Here is a 25,584-nt window from a genome sequence, read left to right as displayed (position 1 = left end):
CAGAATTATGATGACAGCACACGTCAAACGGTTTGCATACCAGCGAGATACCTATTTGATTCGCCCATTCACTGACTCATTCTTCCTAAAATTAAGAGCTGTCAATCATCCGTTCCTTTCCTTTTCGGTGGATAAGAAAATGACAGGTATAACTTAAAGTAAAATTAGGAGGTGTCTGCAGGAATCGGGGCCATTGTCAATAAAATTATAATATTATGCAAAGGTAAGTGTGACGCATTTATATTTGAATATGAAGAGAACGAAAAACAAGTAGACAAAAGCAAGTAAACATGTGTTTCGTAAGCAATACTTTCAATTTTATGGTTATTAGTTATCACAATGAAATATGTAATTAATATTGTGAATTTTAATTTTTCCTGGTTTTTATAAAAAACTATTTGTGACTATGAGGAACTTTCCACAGGCTACATTCACCAAAAACTATACAGGGTGTAGTGACATCGTAACGAATACTGAAGGGGCTGATTCAGTTCAGTATTCTGAGTTAATATCAAGTGGAATTTTTCGTCGCAAAAGCATGGAACGGAAAATAATTTCATAAATTTTCCGACAGGAAATTCCACTTAATATCAATTCAGAATCATGGTCTGAATCATCCCCCTCAGTATTCGTGACGGTGTCACTAACACTCATACCTACTTGTATGGCTACCTACTGGTAAGGGGTGTAGTGTAAGTGACATCGTAACGAATACTGAGGGAGCTAATTTAGATCAGTAATCTGAGTTAATATCAAGTAGAATTTTCTATCACAAAAGTATAGAATTAAAAATAATAAAAAAAATCATGAATTATGTGCCGGAAAATTCCACTTGATATCAACTCAGAATCGATGCCATTGATTACGATGTCACTAACACCCTGTATAGATGGCCTTGTACGCTTTTACGTGATAATTACCTATTTTCTCATTACACGGCTACATGTTTTCCCCAAAATACAATGTAATGGCAGAAGCATTGTTGCTTGATATTTGGATCACTTAATTACGTTGCTGCCTATATTGCTTTTCTTTATTTTGATCAGAATAACAATGGGTGCAAGATTTAATTGTGCCTGGCTGTAATAAAAAGGGTCAACCCACCCAAAAACAAAGATAAAAGATGCGTATGTCTGTTATCCACGAAATTAGAAGGTTAAACGAAGAAAAATATGTACAGTGCCATCTGTATTTTGTTTGAAGAACGTAGCCTGGAGAGTCCCTCATTGTAGATTTGCCGCATGTAGCATTCACTATTTGGCCGGACAAATGAGGAGCGCTCAGGGCTCTCTCTGTATCTAACCTGAAGTTTTGACAGGTCCGGTTTTTTACAGAAGCGACTGCCTGTCTGACCTTCCAACCCGCGAAGGGAACACCAGCCCAAAGGTTAGGTCACATACTTACCTCCGAAATATACAGGGTGTTAGTGACATCGTAACGAAAACTTTGAGGGATGATTTAGACCATGATTCTGAGTTGATATCAAGTGGAATTTTCCGTCGCAAAAATCATGTATTTTTTTTTAGTTTTTTAAAATTATTTTCAATTCTATACTTTTGTGATGGAAAATTCCACTTGATATTACTAACACCCTGTATTTCCCGGGTATGTGGGTTTCCTCACGATGTTTTCCTTCACCGCAGCTCGTGATAATCAAACGTGGATTTCACCACCACCCTGGCCGCAAACTAACTTCATCGGGTTGGATTGCGGCCACATAAAACTCATACAGGGTGGCCATAAACAACAAGGCGGTGAGTCGCGGCTCAACTCTCCCGTATTTAATTATATTTCCTTATTCTACTAACCTAGTATATAAGTTTTGTCATTAACACATTATGAGTCCTAGTAACTTGAATAAAGAATTTAATTTATAAACAACATTTTTAAAATATTTAAACAGGTAAATTTCGGTGGCCGTAAACTAGTCCAAAAAATTTGTATTTTAAGGGGCTGAGGGGTGCCACTATGAAGTCTCACCCCACCTAAATAGTTTGCTAGGGCTGCCACTGGATGTCGGGGTTATTATTGAGAAGCCAAAGGCCCCTGACAGGACTCATGTAACGACTATTTACATCAGAAAATAGCAACCGGGACCAACGGCTTGAAAAGTTCTCCGAAGCACGGATCATCTTACTTTCGGACAATCTGGTGATTAGCCCGTAATGTCTTAACCATACTAAAGATAACAAAGTATTTTTTTTGTAATATGTTCCCACCGGGATTTCAGCCTGGGATTTCCGGATAAACGAGGCCGTTAGATAGACAAATAGCATATAAATCTTAAAGGTAGGTACCGCGGGTTTATCCAACATGCAGATACAATCACTTCATATGAATATCAAGTAATATGGACACTAAATTCTAGGTATTATGACGTCAAGCATGGGACACTGTGACGTCATTGTTAAAAATAAGTATACTTAAACAGGCTTTTTAGGTTTTAAATTGTTTCTGAGAACTAGTGAAGGTAATCCAAGTTACATTGGTGCTGATGCCAGTACAGTCATAAGCAATATAATGTACCCACTTTAGGACTCTGTCGCACTAACATATTTGACATTTAGTGAGACTTACAGTTCAATTTGTCAAAAAGTTAATGTGACATGGTACCAAAGTGTATCATATTAATGCTCGTGACCGTACACATCGTCTAATTTTATTTTAATTCCTGTCTGTAAAGTCCTAACCAAACTAGGGACCACTAACTGTTTTTGTGATATGTCCCTACCAGGATAGATAGATAGATAGATAGATAAAATAGTTTATTGAGCACAAGACACACAGGCATAGGATTCTAATCAGATTACTTTATTTTTATTAATGAATAGTATTAACTACATATCCGTAATTTAGTTTATAAAGTTCATCTTTGTAAGAATTTTCATATCAAGTTGGTAGTTTATTTTAATTACTGACGGACTAGAAGAGGCCTGAAAAGGCCAATGACTTCGTTTTGTTTAATTACTGAAGTTTCACCTTTCACTTTATAAGTATTTCCGTCTATTTCTCTGGCTTATCGTGTAACAGATGGGATTTTTTCAAAAAGGCGTTTGTAGTTGTCACCATAAGGCGATATTGGCTTCACTTCCGCGTTGTCAAGCGTAAACTTTTTTTTAAAGCGATTACCATAGAATTACCATAGATATTTAGCTAATTGCCCTTTCGTAATGCGGCAGTGCGCTTCGAATGCCATAATTATTCTATTTAAGACATTCTCAAACGTTATTTTCTTTTTATTGCAAGTTTTATAGTGACAGTCCTCACTCGTTTTCATTCGTGTTGTGCTTAAGATAATGTGACATATTTTCACGTAAACTTAGCGGGGAAAAGAAAAGAAAAAAGGAATTGTTGAATGTTGTTTAGATTCTGTCCACATTGTTATACGTAGATTACAGGCGTGAATTTATGTATGTATGAACATAATTTAAGATATTTTCTACTTATGTAAAATCTGCTGGAGGAAAATTTCATGATTAACACTTTCAATGACAGAACGTCTGATGACGTTCCGATTCCAAGGTGTCATACTATCTGTTATGAACCATCAATGACCCATGGTCTCTGCCTGTAAAAGGGTTAACTATAGATTTAGTTGTTAATTTTAAGACGACCTGCTACTTGTATTACTATAGGTGCTACTAATAGGTAGGTAGGTAAGTAAAAAATGGTTGCTGATTTGAAAACTTTGACAACTCCTTTACTAAAAGCCGTGGTAGTCCAGTTGAAGGAACGCTTGACACTGTGAGGTCGCAGCGCAGGTTCGATTAGCACCGTAAGCGTGCGACTCTTTTCGCCTCGACATACGTCACCCGTCACTCTCTCACAGTACTGCACAGAAAGAGACAGACGATCTCTGTCGCGGCGAGAAAGAGTCGCGTTCTTACGGTGCTAAGCACGCTGGAATTTGTTTTCGAATTCATGTTTGGACCATAAATTATTATCACGTCCTCAGTGGTGAAGGAAAACATCGTGACGAAACCCACGTTCACAAGAAATGTGATTCGCGTAACCTAACCTGTACTGGACTGGTTTTCCCATCGCGGGTTGGAAGGTCAGACAGGCAGTCGCTTCTGTAAAATACCGGACCTGTCAAATCTTCAGGTTAGGTAAGCGGACCCTGTGAAAACAGGATAACGCTATGGAGATGATGACCTCCTTTACTAATGATAGGAGCAAGAAAGGGATGGACGCCAGTTTTAGAACTGGTTAGTTTCCTAGGTCAAAGATAAATTATGAAATCCTGATTAGGTACTAAATAAAGACGAATCTAAAGGTGACAAAAACGTTTTTCTTTTCGATGTTACTTATTTATGAATTTTAATGAAGAAAAATTTAATAATAAGAGCGACAATTTGTCACGTTTTTCTATGACGTTAAAGTTTGGTTTTTCATACAAATTCCATAGTAATTTCGTGTTTTGACGTTTTGTAACAAGTAACTGATTTGACTAGTTAAAAACTACCTTACTGTCAAAGTAAAATAATGTGAGAATCTGCACCAATAGCTTGGTTAAAAAGAGAAAAGTCAAATTCAAATGTAGGTAAGAACCTAATTGTAACAAAATAAAATCAAAGTAAAAAAACTCTGTTAGTATCTTCGCTTCGTGTATAATACAACCTACCCCGCTAAGCTTAACAGCGTGAAAATATGTCCGTTATAAAATCAAACATCACTTAAATAAATGTGTTTTTAAAAGTTATTAAATAGAAGTTTCGAGAATACTCAACAAGTTTTTCAAAATTGTTCAAAATGGCATATAATTTACGCCCTGTTTTGGTGTTGTGGACTATGGAACGATGCTTTTACAACACTATAATTAGTACCAGTACGACTGTGGATCCGGGGTAAGTATTTAAGTACATAACTTAATATCATCATCATCACCAGCCCATTAACGTCCCCACTACTGGGGCACGGGCCTTCCCTATGGATGGATAGGGAGATCGGGCCTTAAACCACCACGCAGGCCCAGTGCGGATTGGTGGTTATTAACGACTGCTAATACAGCCGGGACCAACGGCTTAACGTGCCTTCCGAAGCACGGAGGAGTTCGAGATGAACACTTTTCTTTGTGGTCACCCATCCTATGACCGGCCTTTGCGAAAGTTGCTTAACTTCAACAATCGCAGACCGAGCGCGTTTACCGCTGCGCCACCGAGCTCCTCATAACTTAATGTAATATAACATAAATAGCGTATTTGGGTCGTTCTTCTTTTTTATCGACAATGATCTGTCCTTCGCTCTGATATGTTATATGTTTTAGAATTTTATTTATTCTTTCCATTGTTCAAAAATATACATAGTTATCTTATTATACTTAAAATACTAGCGAAATACTAATCGGTTCCTCGATTAGTGATTAACGTAGCTTGGTTGTTTTTCACAAAATTCTGTGACAGAGTGGTAAATCGAAATGCTGTCTCCGATGAAAAGGGCCACTCTGTCACAATATATTTTGCAATGCGCCTGCAAGGAACAGTATATTACCAAGATAAAGAGAAACACTAAATACTCCTCTACAGACACATCTCTATTAGATGTTTTTTAAATATTTATTGCCGTTATAATGAAAGATGTTAAATCCGATATAACGAGAAAATGACTTCTTATTGTCGATAAAAAAGAAGAATGACCCATTTACGTCCAGTAGCGGTGTTAGGGCAGAGCCGGTTGGGCGATCGACCAGGGCGCCGAAAAAAGGGGCGCCGCCCGCAGCCTGCAAAAGAGATGCTGATAGAAAAGCCTGAAAAGTAAAATTTGATTAGCTTTTTTCTAATAAGTGGTTATTTTTTATAATAACTAATTATGTTTTTTTTTTCATTATATATGTTTTCTCTTTTTTCGTATGGGTTTGAATTGAAGTTAGAGGGCGCCGTAGAAATCTCGCCCAAGGCGCTGGTAGAGTTCAAACCGGTACTTTATACGTCCTACTGCTGGGCACAGGACTCCCCTCAATCAACCGACGGACTGACTCGCTCATCACGATAACTCAGAAACTAGAAGTGCTAGGAGACATGCATTCTAAGATGTTATCTCGAACCTTCCTCGACTACATTCTCAGGTGGACAAACCTCAAAGCCTTTCTGGAGCAGCTCAAAATCGGTATTCTTAGGTGACCCCTCTCAACCTTAAGGGTGCAGCACCCTAGTTCCTATCCGTTACCTAGATGGCGTACAGTCATGAGCAATAACATGTACCCGCTTTAGAACCCTGCCGCAATATCATATTTGACATTTAATGAGACTTACAGTTTAATTTGTCAAAAAAGTTAATGTGACATGGTTTCAAAGTGAATACATGTTAGTACTCGTGACTAGTCGTGACCGTACGTGTAGCGGATTCAGTGTAAAACGTAAATAAATTAGTCTTCTCCTCATTTATCACTATTTCTGAGGCTTCCTTTCATTTGTGCCACCAGAGGTAAAATATTAATGTATTATATTTAAATTATTGATTAAATATAAATTCCCATACAAAATTATTTACTAAGTATCTGTATTTTATGTAAGTATGGGTAATGTTTTTATGTTACAAATAAACGTAAATAATCCTTTATAAAACTTTTTTTTATATGTGGTTTCTAATAATAAGTAATAAAAAGAAGATTTAAATGGAAAATTGTTAATAGCTTCAGACCCAGAGTAAACCTAAAGAAAATAGTATGGGTTTCTAAGGGTTTGCTTAGGGGAAGATGACACGCCACTACATCTGCTGTGCAGCTGTGAGGCTCTCATACATAGTAGAAGCCGTACACTTGGGGGCCACATAATGGACCCCCAGGTAGTCATGGAGCTTTCTCCCAAAAAGATGTTGGATCTCTTCGAACGGATCGGTCTAGAGGAGGATTTTTAAATGTAGGGATTTAGGTCACAATAGATCTGACAAGGTCGCAGTGATCTCTCGGGCTGTTTTTCAGTCCGACCCTCACAATTTTCAAATAATAAAAAGGGTTTCTAATATTTTTTATTGTTTGTAAGTCTTCTAGACCTTCAAGTATTAGCAAAAAGGTGTAGAGCGCATTTAGCTTAGTTCATCATTTTTCGACCGAATAAAAAAAATGAAAATGTTTTTTTTTAATTTGATCGGAATATTTATTTGCGCAACTCAAAGATGTTTCTGATTTTAAGTGATATAAAAAACTACATATAAAAAGAAAAAAAAATCATCAGAAATCGGACCTGTCTCCTACAAGTTAGAAGTGAAACCCTTCATTGACTCCACTAAGTAACAAATGAACTGTACATTTTTTATAATATATTATATATTGTAGGTAAACAACTTCTGAGCACATATGGTATACGCAACACTCACACCTATTATAATTTATACAAGGGTTAAATTACAGGTACACGTGGAATCATCTTATACGTGCGATGGCCTTGTGTTAAATAACATAACAAATTCTTTAATGCAAAAACAGGAAATACAAAACAAAACAGAAAGAGTACAATACGCGCCCTTATTGCTAAGTAGCAATCTCTTCCAGGCAACCTTTGAGTTTAGGAGACAAACATAATATCTATACAGTACTTATACATATATTTATTAGGCATCTAGTGTAGGTATAATATTTTTTTATATTGTAGTATAATAGTCCAGACAATGATACCTACCTGTCATTTTCTTATCGCCGAAAAGGAAAGTTACAAATCCACCAGCCACCACCACCACAAAAAACCATCACCACCTCAAAAAACACACATACAAGCGCGTTTTTTTTGGCGTGACTTATTGTAGATTTGCCGCTGATGGCATTAACTACTTGGCCGGACAAATGGGGAGCGCTGAAGGCTCTCACCCGATGAAAAGATAAAGATAAAATATTTTTATTGTGTCAAAATTTAAATACAGTTATAAATAATAGTCCTTCTTCTTCTATCGTGTGGGTTGTGAGGTGGATTACCAACCTCATCAACCCTGGTGTCGGGGCTATTATTGAGCCGCCATAGGCCCCTGACATGACTCATGTGACGACTACGTACTTACAACAGTAAGTAGTAACCGGGACCAACACGGCTTACCGTGTCTTCCGAAGCACGGATCGTCTTATTTTCGGACAATCAGATGATCAGCCTGTAATGTCCTAACCAAACTAGGGATTACAAAGTAATTTTTGTGATATTTCCCCACCGGGATTCGAACCCAGGACCTCCGGATCGTGAGCCTAACGCTCAATCACTGGACCACGGAGGCCGTTAAATAATAGTTGCAGTTATAGTTGCAAATTACGTCTCACTAAATTTTGCCTTTACAGGCATATACACATTTCACACAAACAATGAAATAACATAAGAGAGAGAAAACAATAATAATAATAAAAAAGAACTATTACAGAATATATTATACAATGGTGCTAATTCCTGTAAACACCATCTAGTTTTATTTTATGTTATATCTGTCATTTTCTTATCCGCCGAAAAGGAAAAGGACGGGTAACCGACAAGCATAAAATTTATGGAACACACGTGAAACACACGTGGTGTTTACGTGGAATTTTAAGTGGAGTATGTATGTACGTAAAAAGGTAACTCTCCTTTCAAGAAACTGTGAAAGGCATACTTACAATTACAATACAAGAAATAAAAATAAAATTGCTATTCAAAATTCTAGATTAAGTAAATTAAATTCATCTCTTTTAGGGTTATGTATACGTTTTTACGATAAATCCCAAATATTTTTTTAAATTTGTCAGAAAATAAATTTAAAAAGGTCATGTGAAGCTTACTGTATGTAAAAAAGCTTATTACAAGATTATTGATTACCTAAATGATAATTTAAAAATGTCTGGTATTGAATGTGTTCCTCCAGTTATTAAATAACTTATAATGTATACTCTCGTTGATTTAAAAGATGTGTTGCTGTTGCAGTTTCTTGTCATTTCTGCTCCTCAGCCATAACACCTTGCGAAATGACGTAAATTCAAAAATGTTACATTGACCTTCAACAAGTTTGTCCATGATAATAACGTTGAATAAATTATTCTGATTTCTGATAGATGTTTTCCCTGCTCCCAGTTTAGCAATTAAAACATCCTAAATAGTAGTACAAACGGGGTCCGCGCAATCCGTATATAAATCTCTACAATGCTGACGTACGTTTGTTTACTTGTCCGTATGTTTGCGTTGCGATGTTATCCGCCACCTGCGCGTTGAATGGAGGTTTCAACCATGGTATAAGAAACCAGGTATGCTTAAAACTGACAGCTAACATTTCAAGGTTAGCCCAGCAGACGTGATCCAATCCTGCGTTGCCATTTCGTAAAAAATAAATTACCATATTATAAATTATAATTTTGACGTGACTTATTGTAGATTTGCCGCAGATGGCATTAACTACTTGGCCGGACAAATGGGGAGCGCTGAAGGCTCTCACCCGGTACAACGTTTAAGACAACAGGCCTGAGGGTGCCCAGTTGGGCGCGAACCTCGGCTCAGCCGTCGTCTGAGAGGAAAAATATTTGAAAGAATTAATCGACCCTGGCGGGTCGATAGCGATAAGCGCTGAATGAGGGAATACGTCGACCACGCCGGCGGGGTCGGTATCGGGGACCTGAAGTGTTTGGTGTCGCGAGCTGATTGGCTGCCTCTATGGCTAGAGTAATCGGGTCGTCGGGATCGTATATTACGTCCTTCGGACGCCAATACTTTTCAGTACCGTCCCTAAGCGGAATGTACTCGAAAGCCGCAACTACCAGAGGATTTGGGTGGTGCGGAGCAGAATCGAAAAACGTTTGGAAGCTAATTTGAGCCATTGGGCAATGGTTGGCAGACCTAGGTCAATGCGCAGATTTTCATTGCGAAGGAACCACGGAGCTCCCGTGGCTTTCCGCATGAAACGATTTTGTATTACCTGTAGTCATGATCGGACGGATGCAAGTCGTGTAGATTTTCACCTTATTCCTAAGGGACAATTTACTTCGCTTGTTAAGGAGACAATGAAGACGGCCCATTACAAACGCGGCGCGATCGCGCACTCGTTTGATATGGGCCTTGAAAGTAAGTCTATCTAAGACTACGCCGAGATATTTGACTTGCTCCTCCCAAGGGATCGGCTTGCCAAACATCGTGATGACTTTAAGTTGACGGCGTGACCGTGGCGTGTTATAATAGCCCTTTAAAAAGTGCACCGCTGCACTTTTCTCCGGGTTTACCTCGATTCTCCATTTGCGAAACCAGTTGCCCGATTCCGGTCATCATAACTCGACCACGGCACGAAGAATAGATGGCTGAATAAATTACCCACGACCAATGTTTTTATATTTACTTTGCAAATTTTGAACTTTTAGTAAAAGATTTACTAGGATAAAACCCTGGTATAAGAAGACTAAGTATGCTCAAGCCGCCATTGCTAGCCCTTTGATGACGATAGTGTTACCACTGTGTTACCATTAAATTGGTATCTCCAACATTGCAAGGACGTAAATTTTATAATTGAAAATTAAGTAAATTACTGACTAATGTATTTAATTACTATTATTTGTCACATAAGTATATAAAAATCATTAAAACTGTAAGTACGTAAATATTTTTTTCCTTGCCAAGTAAATTAAAAGCATTGGACGTGGGTAATTTTTAAATACGAAATGGCGACGTAGGGTAGCATGACGTCAGCTGGGCTAACCTTGAATTTCTAGCTGTCACTTTTGAGAATACCTGGTTTTCTTATACCATGGTTTCCTGTACTATGTTATCTGCCTAAAGGTTAGGTCTTCTCTTCTATCGTGTGGGTTGTGAGGTGGATTACCATTTATCAACTACATCAACCCTGGTGTCAGGGTTATTATTGAGCCGCCAAAACCTCTGACATGGCTCATGTAACGACTACGTACTTATATCAGTAAATAGTAACCGGGAGGCTTAACGTGCCTTACGAAGCATGGATCATCTTACTTTCAGACAATCTTGTGATCAGTGTGTAATGTCCTAACCAAACTAGGGGATTCGACCCTCCGGATCGTGAGCCTAACGCTCAACCACTGGACCACGGAGGTCAAAAGTTAGGTAATAAAGTTCTTGTTACACGAGTTTTGGCCCTTTCTACTGCCGGGAACGGTCCCAAAGTGAAAACGGAATGTTACTGACAGTGACTATACAAACTTCAGTGATAGGTTAGGTATGTTTTAAAACATATTCGGCAGGGTAAATCAATTCAATGAACCATCTGTAAAAATTTTCCTCACACCTGTCGTCAGGTGACTCCTCAACAAAGGTTCACGTTGATATTTTACAGCGGTACGTCTTGTGTAATGTTAATTACTATTGGTTTACTGTGGAAGTACTAAACTAGTAATAAATAAATTCACATATTCTTTTACTTAAGTAATTAATGTTTTATTCATATTTTTTTCACTTTACACACATCACTAATTTAAAAGCCACGCTCTTGTCGGTGAAGCATTCTCCATTCTTGTCTATCAAATACCAATTCCTTCACTTCATTACATACATGTTAGGACATTACAAGCTGATCACCTGATTGTCCGAAAGTAAGACGGTCCGTGCTTCGGAAGGCACGTTAAGCTGTTGGTCCCGGTTATTGTTTACTGATGTAAGTGAGTAAGCGTTACATGAGCCATGTCAGGGGCCTTTGGCGGCTCAATCATAACCCTGACACCAGGGTTGATGAGGTTGGTATTCCACCTCATAACCTACACGACAACTGTAGACTCTTCTTGGTCTACGCCTTCCTCTCTTTCCTGGTTTCACATAAGTTACTCGTTATTTTTTCATACAGGGTGTTAGTGACATCGTAACGAATTCTGAGGATACTGGAACTACTCCTGGTGCTACTGATACTGGGATGACTCAGGCCATGATTCTGAGTTGATATCATGTTGAATATTCAGTCGCAAAATTCATGATTTTCAATACTACACTTTTACGATGGAAAGTTCCACTTGATGTTAACATAGAATAATGAGCTGAATCATCCTCCCCAGTATTCGCTTACACCGCGTACAAGTACGTACAGGTAGCCATGCGAATACGTATGGGTGTTAGTGACACTGTAACGAATACTGAAGAGGAAGATTCAGACCATGATTCTGAGTTGATATCAAGTGGAAAATTCATAAAAAAAAATTGTGATTTTTTAATTGAATGAATGAACGAAATATTTTATTTTCAGATATTTATCCATATTTTGTTAGTAATAGAAGATTATATCTAAGTTAGTAAAATTTATAATTTTCATTGGATGTCACATGCAAGTACATCCAGTGAGTGAGGATGGGACTGCCCATCCTTTGTGAGACCATCTTCAGGAGACTTGCTGCTGCCCCGCACTCGCTCCCACAGAGAAGCCACACGCTTGCGTAGAACAGCCTGGAAGCCATCAGTGCTCCAGGAGGCGAACATCCCCGAGGCACTGCAGCGCCAGGGCAGCCCCAACAACCCCCTGAAGGCGTTATTATATTGAACGCGCGCATTGTTAATTACTTTTAGTTTCATACTTTCGCGCAAAAAATATACAAGTCTATACTAATAAGTCACTGTGGTCCTGTGGTACACCGGCTTGCTTCTGAAACGGGGAGCGCCGGTTCGACCCCTGGACTTGCACCAATGAGTTATTAATTTATCTCAAGTGCAGTTTTCACTAACACAGTTGGCTCGACCATTACAGACAGCGATACGGCTCACCACCTGTCACGCACGCTGGCTAACAGAAAGCTCGGTGAGGTGTGGGTAAAAATAACATAACATGTAATAAAATATAGCTGCTACTCATTCCCAGTTTTTATTGAACACTCCTTGTATTATACAGGGTGTTAATGGCATCGTAACGAATACTGAGGGGGATGATTCAGACCATGATTTAAGTACAATTTTCTCACTTATTAATTACATCATAAACTCACGACCGTAATCCCTAACGGGGTAGGCAGTGACACAAAATCAAAGACAACTTGCAGCCACTGCTGATACGAAGTCCTAAAATTGATACCTATTACCAACGTGATAGGTTGAGCCGTACCGCCATTTGTAATGGTCGAGCCTACTGTGTTAGTGAAAACTGCACTTAATATAAATTAATAACTCATTGGTGCCAGTCCGGTAACAGGATTCGAACCGACGCTCCCCGTTTGAGAAGCAAGCCGGTGAACCACAGCACCATAGTGAGTATTCCATCATATAGCTTCACATTCCGTATGTGTAAGTACCTTTATATTAAATTATGTATGTAAACAAATTTGCAACACGTAAGTTCGCAAAAGCGTCGGAAGTCGGATTCGCGCCGCTTGCGCAGATCGCTTTATATTGCGCAAGCGCCGGCGAACCGTCACTCCGACCTTAGTGCGTGCCGTAAACGCCCGCGCGGACCTTCACAGACCTGATCCACTGTCGCGGGATATTTTGTCTTAAATTGATCAATCAGGTAAGTCCATCATCTTTTTTGGTTTATTAACTTATTTGGCCGGGCAAAAGGGGAATGCTAAATTCTTTCAACGATAAAAAAATCCACACAAGTAACATAAGCTCACGATTATTATCCCAATTGGGGTAGTCAGAGGTACATCCATCGCAAGATGAACTAAGCACCCACACCTCACCGAGATTTCTGTTAGACCAACTTGATACCTATCACGTGCAAATTTGCACCCTCAGGCCTGTTGTCTTAAACGTCGTACCGGCTGAGAGCCCTCAGCGCTCCCCATTTGTCCGGCCAAGTAGTTAATGCCATCTGCTGCAAATCTACCATAAGTCACGTCAAAAAGAAAACTATGAAAATGAATTGTTTATTGTTATAAAAAAAAGTTTGACACAACATTGGTTACTATAACTCTATCTACATCAGCCTAATTTCCACCGCATTCTCTTCCCATTACGGCATCGAAATGTTTAAAGTGCAAGTGCGGCTTTGTTCCCCAAATGATGGAACATCTTAAGTCGTGATTAAAGCACATAATAACGGGTTCTTACCGCGTTTAAATGGGGATATGAGACTCCCGATATTTCGACACTGTTGCAAGTGCCATGATCACTCCTCCTTCACTCCACTCCAATCTCATCAGTCATCCCGTGATCATGGCACTTGCAACAGTGTCGAAATATCGGGAGTCTCATATCCCCATTTAAACGCGGTAAGAACCCGTTATTATGTGCTTTAATTATGATAATAACCGCGTAAACTTAAAACAATCTTAAGTCGTGTCCTGCGTGCCCGAACACCTGCACGCAGGAGGATCTGATGAGCGCTGCAGATAGCGCCATACTTGTTGCCAAGTTTTGAGCCGATACTATTTAGTTTGCCATCGACACGAGAAGAAGCCTAAATTGATATCCAATTTTGGACGTAGGCCTCTTCCACGTTCTTCCACTTCCAACAATCATGGGCTATCGACATCCAGTCATATCCTGGTTGCCGTGCGATGTCATCCTTCCATCTCATAGGTCTTCCTCGCGGTCTTGTAAATGCTCGTGGGCGCCATTCCAGCAATCTCCGGGTCCATCTTTCTTTGCTCATTCTAGCAATATGTCCCGCCCATCTCCATATTATAACTAGGACATACAAATGCTACAGAAGTGTAAACTGCTTCTTGATATAGGAGACCTGTATCTCTGTATATCTGTCGTGGCCAGAACTTAGAATTGATCATTTCATGATATGTTCGACCATTTCATGAAATGGTCATATTTCATGAAATAGAACATCATTCGTTGGCCACATCATGATGTAGTTTGGCCAGATCAATGAACACAAAACGTTTAACGATATGAGCAACTATATTTAAAAATTGATTGATATTATAATTGAAGAATCGGTGTAATTGTACAATTAAACATATCGATTAATTAATTAATTTTGAACCTAAGAAATTAATCGACTCGTCTTTTATTAAACCACATAGCATGGACACCGACTGCATTAACGATATGGCCAAATGTTAATTGCAATATCATTAAACGTTGACGTGTCAACGAATAGTCAACTTAAGCTGGCTATTTTATGAAATATGACCATTTCATGTAATGATCGAACACATCATGAAATGATCAATTCTACCTCTAAGATCTAGCCACGACATATCTATGACGTTGGTATAGACGGGCCAATCTGTCCTAAGAGTCCTAAGAATTTGCTTACCACGGCATACGACCACGGCTATCATCTAATCATCACTATTTGAAAGAAATTCTAATAAATATACAATACAATACAAAAACTCTTTATTGCCCTTAAATCACATTAAAAATACATTAGGTATTATAATTAAATTGGTAGTACAACAGGCGGCCTTTTTGCAAAGGTAGCAATCTCTTCCAGGCAACCTTTATGTGTAGGATATGAATTTAATGAAAAGTGTAGCTGGATAGACAGTGCAAAATAAAAAAATAAAATGTTGAAAAATATAAGTACTACATAATACAAGTAAATATTTTCTTGTTTCCATACTTTTTAGAGCGTATTTTTCCATAGTCGGGTTTTAGTTTTTAAACTTATATTTTTTTAATTTACTTATAATATTATCAGTAACTATGAACACCATTTGATGTAATTATAGAAAACCGTATTTAATCAGTTAAACCGTAAATAAAGTTAAACTGTAACTAATTAGTTTTAATTTTTAAGCAACATAATGTCGTATTATAGAGAAAATTGAAATACACATATAATAAGCGCCGTTTTAAAAAATCATATCACTCATAAGTCCAAAAAAAAAATAGTTGGCACCCAAAAACAAAGATGAAAAATGCATAAACGTCTGTTAATAATTATCCATGAAATCGACCAATCGATGAGATCGGTGATCGATGGGTCGATGAGGTTGGTAATACTCACAGTCCACACGATAGAAGAAGATCCATGAAATTAGAAAGTTAAACGAAGGTAACACTGTACAGCGCCATCTACATAAACTGCCTATATACGTCCCACTGCTGGGCACAGGCCTCCCCTCAATCAACCGGAGGGGGTATGGAGCATACTCCACCACGCTGCTCCACTGCGGGTTGGTGAAGGTGTTTTTACGGCTAATAGCCGGGACCGACGGCTTAACGTGCCCTCCGAAGCACGGAATCATCTTACTTTTTCGGACAATCAGGTGATTCAAGCCTGAAAAGTCCTTACCAAACAAAGGACAGTCTCACAAAGTGATTTCGACAATGTCCCCATCGGGAATCGAACCCGGACCTCCAGATCGTGAGCCTAACGCTCTAACCACTAGACCACGGAGGCTGTTGTGCCATCTATATTGTTTTTAAGGAACGTAGCCTGGAAAGTCCCTCATTCCCAATGGGAGTTTTTTTTTTAGAATTAAAAAATAATAAAAAATAACTATTAGTTGGCACAGCGAAGAGTAGAAGGTACAGCGCCAACTATATTTGTTTTTTTGTTTTTTGGGGAAAGTAGCCTGGAAAGTCCCTCATTAGTTGGCAAAATATTTTGTAAGAAAAAAATTACATTTCTTTTGAAAAATATAAAATAAATACTACAACATTATGTCGATTTCTTTTAATCCAGGAAAAATTGAGACTACCAACTTTTCCTTCTTTTTTTTTATTTGACGTGACTTATTGTAAATTAGCCGGAAATTGATTTTTACTTCTTCTTATCGTGTGGGTTATGAGGATACCAACCTCATCAACCCTCAGGGTTAATATTGACCCGCCAAAGGCCCCTGACATGACTCATGTAACGACCACATACTTACCTACATCAGTAAGTAGTAACCAGGACCAACGGCTTAACGTGCCTTCAGGAGCACGGATCATCTTACTGTCGGACAATCAGGTGATCAGCTTGTAATTTCCTGGCCAAACTAAGGATCACAAAGTGATTTTTGTGATATGTCCACAGCGGGATTGGAACCCGGGACAACCGGATCGTGAGACCAACTCTCAACCACTGGATCACAGAGACCGATTTTTACTTGAATATAGTCTATGTTCAGTGGTTTAGACCCCGAATCGGGATTCGAACCCGTGATACAATATTTCTTCTACGTATATTTCCGGGTTTTATAAATTGCATCACAGAATATAAAATATAAGACTTAACGTTTTTATTTGAACAAAAACAAGTCAAGAACGTATCGTACGCGCTTTCGATATGGTTCCGTACTCGTACATACATGAACTCACGCGTATTTCCCACCAGGGTAAGCAGACTATATGGAATTCCATTGCTTCGATTCTGACACACTTCTCTTGCTTCCTTCACATTCATAACTCGTAGCTATCACAAAAATGCTAAATAAGATTTTTATAGGGCTGCGTTTCCATTGACGCGGAGCTGGGCGGAGAGGAGCGGAGATGTGCGGATTGACCAATCACAGCGTTCGAGAGAGCGAAAAACGAAGACGCTCTGTCACTCTCTCCCTCACGGTGATTGGTTGATTCCTGCAGATCTCCGCTCATCTCCGCACAGCTCCGCGTCAATGGAAACGCAGCCTAAAAGTAAAAGTTTTCTAGTTTTCTCATTTCTCTGGCACTTATTTATTTCGTTTATATTCCAAGGACCGCTTACTTAAGCGTACCTAGGGAATGCAATCCCGACTCGATACCGCAAATTCGAGATCCCACGGGATTGGAAATATCAACTCCGCGAGATCCCGAAATTTTTGGGGTTCTCGTCTAGTTCATAAAAAAATGTAAAGTTAGGATGGCTGAAACCGAAGAAAACTGCTTGTTTGTGATAGTGAAAACAAAAACCTTTATTCTTCAATATTACTAACCAAATAATTAAGTTTTCTTTGAAAATCAGCGTAATCAATACAAAAAGTATAGCTCATGGAGATTCGCCCAATCCCGTGAATCTCTAATGGGATTTCGTCATATTGTGCTTCGGGATTGATCCCGAAAAAATTGACGAGATCCCGCAAGATTAATTCGTACCAAATCAAATCAAATATACTTTATAGCACAAAAACAGAGCAATAAAACATTTAAGTATAAAACAAATAAGAACTGCACAAATAGGCACATAAAAGACAGATTTAATATAAAATAAATGTCAACTTAGATAATAAATACATTTTACAAAACGACAAACAGTGTCCATGATATAATGAGTTACGTCTATGAACATAATATGTAATTATACAATAAGAATAGTCTATTAAATGTAATACATAATAAGAATAGACTATTATACGTCCCACTGTCGGTCCAGTCGTCCAGAATGGAGGTGCTGGACACAGGCCTCCCCTCAATGAAACGGAGGGGGTACGGAGCATACTCTACCACGCTTCTGCACTGCGATAGACTATTATACGTCCCATTGCTGGACACAGGCCTCCCCTCAATCAACCGAAGGGTACGGAGCATACTCCACCACGCTGCTGCACTGTGGATTGGTGGAGAGTTAGTAGCCCGGGACCAACGTCATAACGTGCCTTCCGTTGCACGGAATCATCTTAATTTTTGGACAATCAGGTGATTCAAGCCTACAATGTCTGAACAAATAAAACACTGTCTCTCAAGTTGATTTTAATCATGATCGTCCCCATCGGGAGTCAAGGAGTGATCAAATGTATATTTTTTTTCGTTGCCTACACTACTGTTTAAGCCTCATCCATCTTTTCAAATGATTTAAAAAGTGTCTAGGAGGCACTTTTTTTCATGACTATATAAGCCAATCCGAGAGCGACTAGGTCTACCACACGCTATGCAAGTGAAGTTACCTTACTACACGTGACCTAATAATGGCGACCTTACCCGTAAATCACAAATCCACACACTATCGAATTGCGCCTTCGTGGAAGTCCCTAAGGATTTCGTGTTTGTTGCGGGACCCTAGAAACCTGACGATATTAAAAGCACGATAAAATCTCATTTTTTATTTTCGTCCGTGAATTTATTTTGGACGCATTGACCTCCGTAGGGCAACCTCATCATATAATAGGTCAAACTGGTTGTCAAGTTATTTACTACCAAATCGGAGCTTCCAAGAACTTCATGCTTTACTAACCTATTCATTAACCTTAACCAGATCAACAGTTTTCAAGGTTCCGAATAAAATTATAAACATTGTATACTTACTTAGGAAATAGTGTGTACTTACGAATACCTTATTCACATGACATAGGCTAGTAAATAATATACGAGGGAGAATGAATGACTACCACGGAAAAAAAGAAAGAAGTTGGACTGGCCATTTAAGTGCGATACGCGCGCTATTTATTTATTGATGGGAAATAGGCGTGAGTTTATGTATGTATGTATGTATATATTTATTGTTAAGTTGTACTTAGATTGGTTCTACAATCTTTAAGTTTTTACATATCTCCTCGCTTTAAGGTGGTCTGGAAGAAATCACTTTAAGCGATAACGCCGCCATTTACCACGTACCTAGTCAAGTCTCTTTTGTAATTATTTTCTTTTATTTTGTTGCAATTAAGTATTTAAAATCATTTAACATTTATTGCACAATTAAAAACCAAACAAACACATCATTTAAATAAAACACCTCCTCACATCGAGACAAGGTGCCCAACAGGCTGGCAGCATTAACCCTCTAAATCGCCAGGCTAATTCTCTGACAGAAATAACCAGCCCTAGCAAGAAAAAAGAATCAAGTATATTTGAATTTGTATTTTTGATGTTTTGTTTCGTTCAAACACTACTTACTTACTGTAACAAATAATTTGATAAGATCAACTTGTCAAAATAAAATATGATTGTGATAATAATAATTTACTTAATAAAAAAGCCATATTGTTATGGAAAAAATATCGTAGTAGGTACGTTGATATTACGCAAAAATATTTTGTTAAGTAAAGTTAATACAATACATACAGAACTTGTTTTTCGTATTGTTGTTTCATGTTTTTAGAGATCCTTTGTCATTTTATAATACTTACAATGAATATCATCATCAGCCCATTAACGTCCCCACTGCTGGGGCACGGGCCTTCCCTATGGATGGATAGGGAGAACAATGAATGAAAAAAAAAGAAAGAATGAATGAATGAAATGAAATGAATGATGTTGAATGATGGGGGGTACAATGAATATACAGATTCATAATATAATTTTATGGGGGTGGCTATCCAGGTGTTGAAGTAAAACAGTCGTATCTCAGGGTAATATTACGTTTATTGCAGTGATTGGCAAAGATTAGCACGCTACTTTTCCAGGCTACGTTCCCCAAAAATAATAAAGATGGCGCTGTATCTATTTTCACAATGTAATAAAAAAAAACATTTATTTTCAGACTACAGTCCATAGATATGTTAGTATGACTAACTTACATGCTATGTTAGTAACAAGTAATGTAGATAATATAATAATAATAAGCAGATGGGCAACCTCACCGTGCGCTCGGGCGCAACACGTGCAGCTCGGTGAACCGGCCCAGCAGCGCGGAGTCCATCCGGTCTCCCACCATCCTAAGGACGCTGTTCGTGCTCCCTCGCACTCTTCGTACTAATGAGCCAACTTTTTTGCGAATTACCGCGTAAAAGTCGTCGACTCCAGCATCGGCAAACATGCCTGAGGCGCTGCAGTAACGAGGGAGCCTAAACAGAGCCCTAAATACATTATTGTACTGGATACGCAGAGCGTTATAGGTCCCATGTGTAAAATAAAAAGGGTCATCATTTACCAAAATACAAAGATAAACGATGAATGTGTCTGTTATCCATGAAATTAGAAGGTTATACGAAGTAAAATCTGTACAGCGCCATCTATATTGTTTTTAAGGAACGTAGCCTGGAAAGTCCCTCATTCCCAATGGGAGAGTTTCTTTTTAGAATTAAAAAATAATAAAAAATAAGAATGGTTCTCAATAACTCGTTAGATGGCGCTTAACTAATGCTGCGGCCCATTACCAAGATGCCACGAAATAATATATTTTTTTCCTTTTTATTTGTTTATTTTCAGAGCATAATTATTATCACAGACGTTAAGATAAGATAAGATAAGATAATCGTTAATTTGTCTAATTGTGTATAATGGGTGTTACATTTTACAAGGTATCAACAGTTATGTTTTATGTTTTCAAAATTTTATTGAAGAAAAAGAGAAATAATTAACAGTAGTATATTATTGGGCATTCTGCCCCACCTATCGTTCGCTCTGCTCACGACCGTTCGCTGCGCTCACTTAGGTGGGTGGAATGCCCAATAATATAAGATCAACATCGTAATGTGTATATAAGGTAAATTATACGACTCTTTTAATCATTATAATTTTAGCTATATCAGGTGACATTCATTGCGACTATGAAGTTTATTAAACAACCGGATTCGTTGCAAATTGACACTTTTTGTTTAAACACGCAAAACAAAAATATCCGTCATGGTAAACTATTACCTAATACAATCAGGTGTATAGTATGCGGACCTTCTAATTGCGGAAAAACAAATCTTGTTATTGGTCTTCTTTTGCATAAGGATGGGTTGCATTTTAAAAATGTTTACGTGTATTCAAAAACATTAGATCAACCTAAATACATATTTTTGGAAAAAGTCCTAGACATGGTGCCCAGTGTCTCATTTTCAAAATATAAGGATAGTGAAGAAGTTCTCAGCCCCCAGGATGCTAAACCAAATTCAATAATTATATTTGATGACGTAGCGTGTGAAAATCAGAATAACATGCGAGATTATTTTGCGATGGGTAGGCATCGAAACATAGATTCGTTTTATTTAAATCAAACTTACAGTAAGGTTCCAAAACAACTAGTACGAGACAATGCTAATTTGATTATTTTGTTTAAGCAAGATGAAATAAATATGAAACACGTTTTGATGAACACGTTAACACAGATATGTCCTGGAATGAGTTCCGTGAAATGTGTTCTAAAATATGGAGTGAACCATATAGTTATTTGGTGATCAATAAAGATTGTCAGAAAAATGAAGGATGTTATAGAAATAAATTTGACAGTTTCGTATTTTTTAATTGATTATATCATTTTTCTGATATATAATGCGATGTTACTTAGTAAATCGCGTTATTTTGCCTAAAGATTTAGCAGAAGCACAAACTTATTTTAATAATGGAAGCTTGTTTAAAACGCCAAATAGTTAATGCAGCAGAAGCTGTTAAAAAAAAGGTTAAGAAGTTGCGAAACATTGAAACCGAAAATGAAGAAGCTTTGAAATCTGTATTCAGACCTATAATAAATCCATTAAATAAAATTGCCAATAAACGCTCCCATAAATTGACAGAAAATGGGATTCGCAAAACAGAAAAGCCGAATTATGAAGATACTATCACGCAACCGTATACTGCAAGTTGTGAAAACGTTAATGAAGATGACTATGAAAACAATAATAGTGCCAGTGATAAGGACTACAATGAAAGAAGTAATGATAGTGATAATCATAGTATTGATCTAGAAAATAGTAGCGACTCGTTCAAAACAGTTGAATGGAACGATGATACAGAAGACAATTTGTCTTCATGGTCATTAACGCCTGAAGATTTTACAAATGTTCCATATGGTGTGAGGAATGAACGAGGAAAATTGATGCTTGGTACAATTCCAATCACTATAGGAGACAAGATCATTAAAATAGATGGAAACCGATATACTACTACTCCAGGATTAATTGAACTATTATATAAAAAAAATCCAGATTTGTCTTCGGTTACAGAAGACGATAAAAAAATATATAAGTCACTGCTTTTGATTTCCAATGCTCACAGGCGCGATTACGATCCTAAAAAACCGATAAACGGCAATAAAGGTAGAAAGTATCTACAAATTATACAACCTCTTTTCAAGTTACCTAACAATACAACCCCAAACCTTAGTCCAATGCCAAAAGGAAAGGGCTTGTCAGTAATGAAGAAGTGGAATAAAAACGTAGATTACGTGTATTGGAATGATCCTAACGAATTGGTTGAAAGATTAAAGTTGTTGATTGCTTCTCAAGAGGCCGGCAATACAGGTTTAGATAATGAAATAATTTCTATTATAGAAGAACTCAAAGAAAGTGGTATTATAAACTAATAAAATACTTCACAAAATATTTATAGTTTCATTCGTAACTTAATAATTAAAAGAACCACACCTGTTTCAAAACCATGAATATTGATAAATTCGGACATCACGTTCATAAAAGAATGCGGCTGCCTGAATTATATGATTTAACTAAAACTATTACAAGAACAGATAACGGTGAGTTTAATTTACATTCGCAAAGATTAAGAGGTGTGGTGATACCTATTGAAGCAGACGATGTAGTCAATAAAGAATATGTGGATCAAACAATTCGTAATTTTTATACAAAAGAAGAAATAAAAAGTTATATTCAACAAAACAAGAAAGAAAATATATTTGAAATGCAACTAGCAATAAATCGTTTAAAAGCAACGATTATTGCATATATAGATCAGAAGTTGCAAAACCTTGATACACCTAAGTTAAATAAATCTACTCAACATGATAAAACAACAAATAGTGAATGAAATTCATAAGACAGCTCGAAAAAACTTCATACGTCGCTCCGTTATTCTAAAAGGAATAGACGACTTATGGCAAGCAGATTTGATAGACTTTAAAAACATAAAACCCTATAATAAAGGGTTTAGCTTTATTTTGGTCGTGATTGACTGTTTTTCTAAATATGCTTGGGTAGTGCCACTGAAAACTAAAAATAAATTAGATGTTACAAACGCTTTTCAAGAAGTATTGGAAAAAAGTAAGAGAACCCCTTGTAATTTGCAAACTGATATGGGTACAGAGTTTTACAATGACAAGTTTTCAAATTTAATGCAAAGTTTGGATATCAACCATTACTCTTCGTTTTCAATCAAAAAGGCATCAATTGTGGAGAGATTAATTAAAACTTTAAAAAATAATCTTTACAAATTATTTAGTTTAAATGGAAGTTATAATTGGATTGACAAATCATTAAACGTTGTAGTGAAAACATACAACAATACAAAGCATCGTACTACTAAATATAAACCAGTTGAAGTTAATCGTAATAATGCAGCTATGGTGAAAGAAAATATTCAGTCTAAGCTAAATAAACTGTCTTCGTTAACTAAGAATAAATTTAAAATTGGTGATTACGTACGTATAAGCAAATATAAAAGTAGCTTTCATAAGGGATACACTCCTAATTGGTCTACTGAAATATTTAAGATAAGAAAAGTGAATAAAACTGTCCCTGTAACATATTTAGTTGAAGACCAAAGAGAAATACCAATATCTGGGGCTTTTTATCAACAAGAACTTCAGAAAACATGTTACCCTGATGTGTATCTTATAGAAAAAGTAATTAAGAAACAAGGTAATAAATTGTATGTAAAATGGTTAGGACTTAGTGATAGTTATAATAGCTGGATTAACAATAAGGCTATTGTGCAATAAATCACTTTATATAAATATGATTTTCAATTTAAATCCATAACATTATAAAACAAGCAATGCAAGGCAGTGGACTTCTCAACAATTTACCGTTCGAGTTACATTTACCTGGATATAATTACTGCGGTCCAGGAACCAAGTTAGAAAAACGTTTACTGCGTGGTGATAAAGGAGTAAACGGATTAGACGAAGCTTGTAAGGCTCACGACATATCATATTCAAAATATTCTGATTTGAAAAATCGACATAAGGCAGATTTACAATTACTTAACATGGCTAAACATCAACTGAAATCAAAAAAATCAAGCAAAGGTGAAAAACTTGCTTCATGGTTGGTTAGCAAAGTTATGAAGGCTAAATTAAAAACTGGAAGTGGATTAAAAAAATTTGGTTCTCTGGTTTCCAAGATTCGTAAACACGTAAAAAACAGTAACCCAAAAGATAACAAGACTATGATTAGATGTGCTTATCTCGCTGCGAAGAAACTTGTCTCTAAAAATCATAAAATTAGAGTGCCTCGCGTTTTGCCTTTGCCGAAGACAGGAGGAATTTTACCACTAGTTCCAATTTTTGCTGGATTATCGGCACTAGGCACTTTAGCCGGGGGTGCAGCGGGTATTGCTAAAACTCTTAATGAATACAAAGCTAGCCAACAGAGTTTACGAGAAACGGAACGTCACAATAGGGCAATGGAAATGAGAAAAATAGGGAAAGGTTTATTTGTTAAGCCGTACAAAAAAGGCAATGGATTATACATTAATCATGCAAAAAACTAATTAGTAAGCTACCTAATCGTGCACTTAGTAATGTGGATATTCTAAAACTCGCCATACATATACCTTATTTTCGAGGTGTGTATATGAAAGATCAATTACCTACAAAATCTAATCTTATTGAATGTGGTATTATAAATTTGGATAACTCTGAAAATAACGGTACACATTGGGTAGCTTATGTCAAAGTAAATAATTATTGCGAATACTTTGATAGTTATGGGGATTTAAAACCCCCGTTGGAATTTTTATACTATGTTCAGAACTGTGAATTATTTTATAACTATACAAGGTTTCAAGAATTCAATTCTGTTAAATGTGGTCATTTGTGTTTAGAATTCTTAATTAACTTTTGGTTTAAATAAATTATGTATAAAGTAAGGAAACATTTTTTTATTTTATCATTTGCACCATGTCTTTTACACTATCAATAACTGGGAACTCCGCTCTTCTATCTACATATTATACACCAACTTTACAATTAGAAGGCGAGTACGAATGTGCACTATTGTATTTAGCAACATTTAATTCTATTCCAAAT

At 37.2% G+C, this 25,584-nt stretch overlaps 1 protein-coding gene across 1 annotated transcript in view; it reads left to right on the top strand.

The window, feature by feature from the left end:
* The first annotated feature begins 13,234 nt into the window (after positions 1 to 13,234).
* The window catches only part of LOC126376634 (phospholipase A1-like), a 40,412-nt gene continuing 28,062 nt past the window's right edge, over positions 13,235 to 25,584 (top strand). Inside the window, exon 1 of the mRNA XM_050024158.1 lies at positions 13,235 to 13,377. The gene's annotated coding sequence lies outside the window, so the exon portion shown is untranslated. The remainder of the gene's footprint in view (positions 13,378 to 25,584) is intronic.

Source organism: Pectinophora gossypiella, chromosome 21, assembly GCF_024362695.1.
Source record: "Pectinophora gossypiella chromosome 21, ilPecGoss1.1, whole genome shotgun sequence".
Lineage (NCBI taxonomy): Eukaryota > Metazoa > Arthropoda > Insecta > Lepidoptera > Gelechiidae > Pectinophora > Pectinophora gossypiella.
Note: the sequence above shows the minus strand (reverse complement) of the source record. Positions and strands in the feature narration are given on the sequence as shown.